This window comes from Pollicipes pollicipes, unplaced genomic scaffold, assembly GCF_011947565.3.
Source record: "Pollicipes pollicipes isolate AB1234 unplaced genomic scaffold, Ppol_2.1 Scaffold_1600;HRSCAF=1878_pilon_pilon_pilon, whole genome shotgun sequence".
In the NCBI taxonomy this organism is placed as follows: domain Eukaryota; kingdom Metazoa; phylum Arthropoda; class Thecostraca; order Pollicipedomorpha; family Pollicipedidae; genus Pollicipes; species Pollicipes pollicipes.
In genome coordinates this window covers 27,154,311-27,161,889 of record NW_023595962.1, presented here as the reverse complement: position 1 = coordinate 27,161,889, position 7,579 = coordinate 27,154,311, and the positions used below count along the sequence as shown (strand labels likewise).

The window sequence follows — 7,579 nt, the reverse complement described above, 5'->3', positions numbered from 1 at the left end:
GGCTTTAGATCCGGGCTCATGTCGGTTCAGGCACGACAACGGCTTTTTAGGGATGGAATATAGCACTTTCTTTTACTACCGACTGAGGTGCAGCCTAGGGAAGCAACCTCCTTCCTTTGGTCCACACTTTTGCCTGTTTTTACCATAGATGGCGCGTGAGAGAAAATGTAAAATCACCGTCATACCCCTCCACTGAATTCCACTCAACCACATTTGAAGAACATCCTGTCTATGGACCCGCTGGACTCTGTTTCGGAATGCGTTAAGGATGTAATACCAGACTGAATTGTAAAGTATCGCTTTCCCAAAGAAAAACTGTTGCATTAGTTTAATTCAGCTGAAAAGCCTTTGAAGCTGCATGCGAGGCTCATATACAATTTACTGTCGCTTTGTGTTGTTTTGAACAATTAAAAAAAAACGTAACAGTACGTTCGTGTTTACCAGGTTGTAAAGAGTTCAGGAGTTTGAGGCGTCATTAATTTTCTGTTGCTGTATTTTCTAGTTATGTTATGGCCGTTGGCGAGTGTTTCCCCAACCCGGCCAAACCGGACGCCAAGTTAGACCAACGGTCGGTCCGCCGCCAGGCCGACGGCGCGCGACAGGTGGCGCTGATGATGGCGTCTCCAGCGAATAGATGGCGTTACCTGCCCTCCAGCTGGCGTCAAAGGAGACTGTGGGGCTCTCGCCCCTGGCGGCCGGCGTCGGTACCGGTATGTGCATAGCACGGCATATCATTTAAACGATACGAAGCTGAATGTCGCGAATTTAAAACGCGCAGGGACTCTCTCCCCGCTTGAGAACTTGCGACTAGTGCTATGAGGACGGAGCAAGTTCTTTGAGGCCTTTGCATCCGTCGCTTGCACTTTCCACATCCGCTTCTTTTTGCAAATCAGCCAGCGATGGTTGCTTTGCAAAAGCATACAACACCTGGACGATGCAGCCTTGGTGCACACCTCGCAACACCTGGACGGAGACAGCCCTGTGCGGAGCGTTTGGCTGTCATGGAGCCTCCCGTTCTGCTAGCCGTGCGTCTGCGGACCGTCGTCTCCGTCTCCGTTGCCCATAACGTGCCTGAGGGCATGCTGCGCATTCGCAACCAGCTGCCGGCGTCATTCGCAGCGCACATCTCAATGCGCAGGAAACTGCCGCTGTGTATTTTCCAACACCAGCATGGCATGGCTCCGCGCCATGTGGTGCTGACTCATCGCACAACCGTGGGACACTGAAAGCACATCAAAATATGTATATATAGCGCACAAAACCACGGCTTCCGCCGCCGCTCGTCGTCGAGGGACCTGCGCCGACCCCTGTTCAGTGTGTTCCTGAAGGCGACAGACGGCGACGGACGGGTCGAGGCTGTCGCCGACTGCGAGCCGCCGACCAAAGTGAGCTAACCTCAGACTTGCGGCAGGTTGGGCGGCGGCGGACTGGGACTGCAGCTCTGCAACAGCGGAGCGCGGTCAGCAGTCGACAACAGACGACAGAGGGCAGTGGACAGTGCAGTGACAGTAAACGGGCCGCCGGCCTCCGGGACCGCGCCCGGGCAGCAGCCGGCAGATGGCCCGCACAACACAGGCGACCCGGGACCGCGCCCCAGCAGCAGCCAGCAGATGGTCTGCACAACACAAACGACCCGGGACCGCACCCCAGCGGTAGCCGGCAGATCGCCGCCCGCTCTGCCACACACACCGCACAACGCAGACGACCCGGGACCGCACCCCAGCGGTAGCCGGCAGATCGCCGCCCGCTCTGCCACACACACCGCACAACCCAGACGACCCGGGACCGCACCCGAGCAGCAGCCGGCAGAACGCCGCCCGCTCTGCCACACACACCGCACAACCCGGACGACCCGGGACCGCACCCGAGCAGCAGCCGGCAGATCGCCGCCCGCTCGCCACACACACCGCACAACACAGACGACCCGGGGCAAACACCACCAGACGTCACCGGAAACACGCCCGGCCCTGTCTGGCAAACTTGGTGACGTCGCCTGACCGTCGTGACGTCACCTGACAGCCGTCACGGCAGCGGTCCGGGGCAGACGGGCCGGTCCGGTCGGCGCCTGGTCTCCGGCGCTGACGCAGCAGCGCTGGGCGATGGATCACACGCGTTCCGCTCCGCCGCCACCGACGGGCATAGCGTCCCCAAACGAACCGACCTGAGCGTCAGCACCGCTCGTTTGTAAACTCTGACTACGATTCACGCCGCGACGATCCGCTGCGATTCACCCGAGCCGCATCACTAAGTTTGGGCTCCGCATGAGCTGCATTATCAAGCTAGACATTCACCCAAACCACATCACTAAGGTTAGGTTGCACCTGAGTCGCATTATCAAGCTAGGTATTCACCCAAACCACATCACTTAGGTTAGGTTCCGCATGAGCCGCATTATCAAGCTAGGTGTTCATCCAAACCGCATCACTAAGGTTAGGTTCCGCATGAGTCGCATTATCAAGCTAGGTATTCACCCAAACCGCATCACTAAGGTTAGGTTCCGCATGAGCCGCATTATCAAGCTAGGTATTCACTCAAACCGCATCACTAAGCTTAGGTTGTACCTGAGTCGCATTATCAAGCTAGGTATTCACCCGAGCCGCATCACTGAACTTAGGTTCCGCATGAGCCGCATTATCAAGCTAGGTATTCACCCGAGCCGCATCACTGAGCTTAGGTTCCGTATGACCCGCATTATCAAGCTAGGTATTCACCCAAACCGTATCACTAAGCTTAGGCTCCACCTGAGTCGCATCATCAAGTTAGGCATTCACCCAAGCCGCATCACTGAACTTAGATTCCACCCAAGCTGTATTGTCAAGCCAGGTATTCACCCAAACCGCGTCACTAGGCTTAGGTTCCGCCTGAGCTGCATCATCAAGCTAGGTTTTCACCCAAGCCGCATCACCACGCTAAATATTCACCCCAGCCTTTTCCGCAAGCTAAGGATTCACCTGGGCCGCATCGCAAAGTTAAGTGTGGCTTCTGGGTTGTGGTATGGCAACCACTTTGTTCGTACCAGTTCTTATGTTACTCACTTCTGCGAATCCCTCTTCAATGCCATTTGTTGTTATGGCGGTTTTATTAGCTTTTTGACTTGTTCTTATACCACTGTGACGTCACTGAAGCTTTTGGTCTTCCATGTTGGGCTCCGCCAGAGGCAAGATAAGAGGAAGAGGGGGGGGGGGGGGGAGGGGCACTTCCTCCGATTTTATTTAACACCAGTAACGCTGTTGAGCACACGGATCCGAACATAACGAGTGCACCATCTTATTTGGCTTTCTTATGAGTTTTCACCTAGGTTTTCCGTCTCTCATCCCCACAATAAATGGAATTTTGACTGCGCAAAAGCACAGACTGCAAAGGCACAGAATTTTCCCGATGAGAGCCGCTAGTTGTTTAACAACACCCCACTGCAGACAAATATGTTGCCAGTAAGTGCTTGCGCCTTATCCTGGCGAGCTGTGACTGTGACATCACCGCTTGAGCTTCAAGCCACGAGCAGTGAAGCCCTCCACATGCTTAACCCTGCAAGAGCTTTGGGCTTGCGCGCCCATCAGATGGCAGAGGTCAAGACATGTGACAGAAGAGGGCTTGGGTTTGAGAGAAGGTGAAAGGTGTCAGCATTGTGATGGCAAATTGTCGAATCACGTAAAAATAAAAAAAAAACAAGAACACTTTCCAACATCACTACTCGCACCCTATTAATAGTTACATCCTTTATTCTGCGTTGTTTGTGTGCCTTTCATTCTTCATCTGACATGTGCTCATCGCTCAATCGCCCGTGGCCCTAATCACCACCCACTCTACCATAAACATTTGAATGATTGTTCCGCATTTGAATTATACTTCAAGTTGAAATAGCCGTCTTGAAGATCATTCAATGCAGCTCACAGCTCTGCCCTGCTTAAGGCACCACACCCTCTAGTTTCTAAGCTACACGCCCGCAAATATGCGCAGACGGTTTCGTGCAGACTTCTGAAAGGTCGTTCAGGCGCGCGTGACGCCGTGGTAACGTCATTCAAATTCTGCCACCCCGCATGTAAGGCGATGTTCAAGACCCGTGACCCGTGGCAATGTCCGTGAGTGTGTTTTCTAAATATCGTGGACGTCAACTGGGTCTAAAACAGCGGTAAGGAAATTGTGCAAGCCTCAATCACGAAGCAATTTTGTGCTACAGGGCATAACAAGTTGGAGATGGCTTTTTCGCTTGCTGATTATTACGGAAATGATACTTGTAATCGAGTCACTTAAGAATAACCCCATGCACGAGTATGTGAATACAAGTCAACATCTCAAATTAACGGGTATATACATAATAAACACCACGAGAAAGGGTCAAAATACGAGCATAAAAGAATATTTAGCTCAGAGAAAACTTCCGGGCCGTGCTGCCATCTCTCGACGAGTTTGAAGGACTACAAGTAAGTCGCAATTTCGCAAGGCTAATTTGGCAGTGCCTCAACGTTGTACCGACATTCCACAACGCAATGTAAGAATGACGCATTGAAGAAAATAGTTACTTAACAGATACATCTTGTTGTCTAAAACAGTCTTTTTCACTCAAAAGTGCACCAATAGTCATGAGTCGGCTTGTTTCGTCATATCTGATGCTTGCTTCCACATTGTTAAATGTGAAACGTCCGGAAAAAGTTACATGTTTAGCACTATTGCGTGGTCATGAATGCACGAAGCCTCTACAGTGTTCAGTTTTCTTGGGTTGTTTGCAGATGTTGAAGCTTAGGTGTTTTGTTTGAGCATTTGGTGTGTGAGATGAGTTTTGTTGTCCCATTGCAAATGGCCTCTTGGTGCTCATTCTGCAAGGTGCATTGTGAGGTGAGACGACAAAGATGTTGTTACACCATGAAGGGTACGGACGGAGTTTGAACATCGTTGTCCCGGTTGGGATGTTTTTGTAATAAGATCACTAGTTTTTCGTTTTTCTTGTAAGATATCGCCAATCTCAGCAAATTCCTGTCTACCTCTGTTACGTTTTTGGACTCACCGAAAACATTTTTTTGGAACACCGAAGGCATCGAAAGTTTAAAATCTGGAAACGACGCGGGAACTCAACATTCTGTAAGCTTCGTTCATTCATAACCTCGCATTTGTGCTTAGCAAACAAAGGTATCAAATTTGAGATTTTAAATTACACAGGCGGTGTCATGATTTCGCATGTTCATTGTGTAGATTACAGTGTATGATGGCCATGACGCCTTCTGTACCACCAGGCTATAATCTGCTTGGTCGCCAGACCAAAGTGGTGGTGGGTAAAATCCAATTTTTTTATTGCTTGCATGCTCGCGTTTCATGTTCTGAATTTTGAGATGTCAGTTGCCTAGATGAGATGAGGAGGTTTTCTTTTGAGAATAGATACAGGATGTGTACGAAACGTTAAACTGAGAATACATCAGAACATGACAAAAATCCATTGGGAGCTACTTTTTAAGTTACGAGACGACGTAAAAAGTAATGCTGGAAAGACCAACACTCGACCGGAATTTATGTAAAACTTGAGATGCCGTTCTCCTTTAGGATCTACATATAAGCAAAAATATCTGGCCAATATATATATATATATATATATATATATATATATATATATATATATATATATATATATATATATATATATATATATATATATATATATATATATATATACGTAGGTGTTTTGAAGTCCTTGGCGTGCATTTAATAAGTTTTTTTCTGCACTGTATAGGACCTACGTCACTGCCCCTACGCCACTGCACCTACGCCAGGGACTACGAGAACACTTGTATATAGGACAATTTGCTGCCTACATATGTTAATATATATACATATATATATATATATACATATAGATCTTAATTACAGACAAAAGTACCTAAAAAAGACAATGAAATCGCTTAATGCATCCCCATTCTTTGATTAGGAAGATCCGACGACATGGGTTTCCAGCTCTGGCACCATATAAAGCGGATGCACTCTGCCCATGTACCTACATGGCTTTTGAACTGAATGACGTCCCTTTTGTCGGCCAAAACGCACCACCGTTAAACCAGCTTGAAATAATATGAATTTTGAATTTCGCAAACTTGATTCAACCTCTGGTGCATGCATGTCTGTTGGAAAGAATGAAAGGATTTTTGGCGACATTTCACGCTGTAGTGAAATAGAATTGTATTTCACTTAAGTTCATTTTATTTCTAAGTAAGATGACATTCGCGAGTCACGCCGAGCAAAGCGGGCGTCCGATCATTAGAAGTCAGCAAGCAATGTAACGTGGGCACGCGTCAATGGCCAAACCATTTGCCGTGATGTGGCCAACACCGTGGCCACACCCCATTCATGTTTACCCACATTGCGTATGGGACGCATGCACGTATCTGCATCTGCTCCCAAGCAGTGTCCATTAATCTGCTCTCAAAAGCACATGTCTCTTTTGTATTCTATATTCATGTCAATTTTAGTGGAAGACACGGTGCGGTGACTGCAATACCATACATACCAAAAACACCAAATGCAGGCTTACTAGGGTGCGCATCTCGTCGGGCTTTATTTGTTTACATAATTGCTTCACATGCCAACACACAAGAAAATAACGAAGTGCCAAAACGAATATGGACCAACGCATGGATGATGAACGGTTCAGCCACATCTGAAGAGAAAATCAAACATGCTTTTTTGATAACATAACATGAGAAAACGCAGGATTTGTGTCAACATCAAGCAGCGGTCGGTGTTTCGTGCGGCGCATGCGCTCTAGACCATCCTCCATGCACGCCATGTGTTCCGAGTCGGAAGATTTTCGTCTCATTTCGTTCGCCGCCACCTCACCGAGACAGCAATGTGGGTTACTCGGGCCGGGCGTGCGGCGTACTCACCGGCTGCCGCGCCGCCCGACCGCCCGCCGCGGCCGCATCCGTGCCGCGCGCACGCCTCCGCCCCAGTTGCCCGCGCCCGCCCGTGGTGCCGCACGCGGCCCCGGCCGGGCCTGCACGCGGCGCCGCAGGGCCTGACCCCTGACCCTCCGCGCCCAGGGCGGCGTCTCGGCCCACCGGCCGACCGGCAAACGACGCTGCCGCGTCTCCGCAGTGGAGGTGCCACAGGTGCACGTGCGTGACGTCCGCGCTGGCGTTTCAAGCATCAGTGCCACCACGGCCGGCCGCGCGTGGCCCTACTCACGGGAGTCCGCAGCAGGTCCAGGGTGGACACGTGCGTTAACGAAGGCGTGAAGGACGATTTGGGGGTGCGACCGGACTGCTTCGACGAGTTGGCGGCTGGAACAACACGGATGGGCTGTGGGCGTCTGCTGTCGCGTGATGAGCATCAACCAGGGGTGTCAATTTCTTTAAACTATTGGGGTAGGGGGCGAACCGAAGGCCCGGCAACCTACCCCCCATTTTTCTCACGGGATTTAGACCATTTTGTTCTGATTGAACGCAATATTTATACATATATACATATATATATATATATATATATATATATATATATGTATATATGTACATATATATATATATATATATATATATATATAAACATGCATTTCATCTTTGCATGATTTATGAAAGACCTTTCATGTAACCAGTATCGA

At 49.6% G+C, this 7,579-nt stretch overlaps 1 long non-coding RNA gene across 1 annotated transcript; it reads right to left on the bottom strand.

Annotated features, from left to right (window-relative positions):
* Positions 1-1,134: 1,134 nt before the first annotated feature.
* Positions 1,135-7,259, bottom strand: LOC119090368 (uncharacterized). Its single transcript, XR_005093215.1, has 2 exons — positions 7,168-7,259; positions 1,135-1,441 (listed from the first exon to the last, which is right to left on the bottom strand). It is a non-coding gene; the product is annotated as an uncharacterized LOC119090368 (long non-coding RNA).
* Between the last annotated feature and the right edge of the window lie 320 nt (positions 7,260-7,579).